Raw genomic sequence first — 1002 nt, forward strand, 5'->3', positions numbered from 1 at the left:
TTTTGTGTTACAAAGTCAAGTGTGTGCGTATATATAATTACAAATGTTACATGATATTTTAAATAATATTTTGAAGTTATGATACGTTTAAAATATTTCCTGATGCTTTACATATGGCATTATCTTATAATTTAAATACCTGAGCTAGAAACAATAAAAAAAATTGTGAAATTGTACCTTAAATTGCATGCGATATAATTCAACTAATTATTACAGTGCAAAGTTTAACTAATGAAATCTGTTTCATAAACATGATATGGATAGGATAAGTCACTTGATATTTTTTAAGATAAGATTTTTATTAAGAAATTGGTGATATTGAAGTATTAAACAGTTTATTCTTTTTTTAAATAGATAAACATTTGTTAAATTTATCAATGAACTAATAGGAAGATATACTTTATTGGAGTGAAATTTAAATACTTAAACTAGCAAAGTGCAAATGTACTTAATTTATATTCCCAAAAATAAATTTTTTGTTTTCTAAAAGTTATTTTCAAAGAATTTTAGGTCCTGAAGACAGGCCAACAAGGCTCAAAAAATGTTTAATTTATATACAGTCTTTCCTTGACTTATAATGGGGTTACATTTCAAAAAACATATTGTAAGTCAAAAATATCACAAGTTGAAAATAAATACATAAAATAGGCTATATGCAAGGTTATAGGCTATATGATCTTTCTTGAGACTTTTTTTAATGCATCAGTAGAGCAGCTTGAATTCAAATTCTGTTTTCTGCTTCACTTGCATTGGTCATCATATTTGCAAAACATCGTAAATCGAGGAGCATCTGAATACTAAATTTTTTCTTCCCTGTGGACATTAACGGGATCTTTTTCATGGATTTCTCCAGGCTCATAATGAAGTGCTGTTAATCTTTGTTATCCTGTGAATGTAATGAACGATGGAATCTGGCATTACTGGGCCAAACTGCCCACGAAAATTTCTGAAAATCCAATCCAAACTTGAATCCGTATCCCTCTCAAAACGAAAAACTTGTAT

Source organism: Centruroides sculpturatus, unplaced genomic scaffold, assembly GCF_000671375.1.
Source record: "Centruroides sculpturatus isolate CEXI.00-Female unplaced genomic scaffold, Cexi_2.0 scaffold236, whole genome shotgun sequence".
NCBI classification, from domain to species: Eukaryota; Metazoa; Arthropoda; class Arachnida; order Scorpiones; family Buthidae; genus Centruroides; species Centruroides sculpturatus.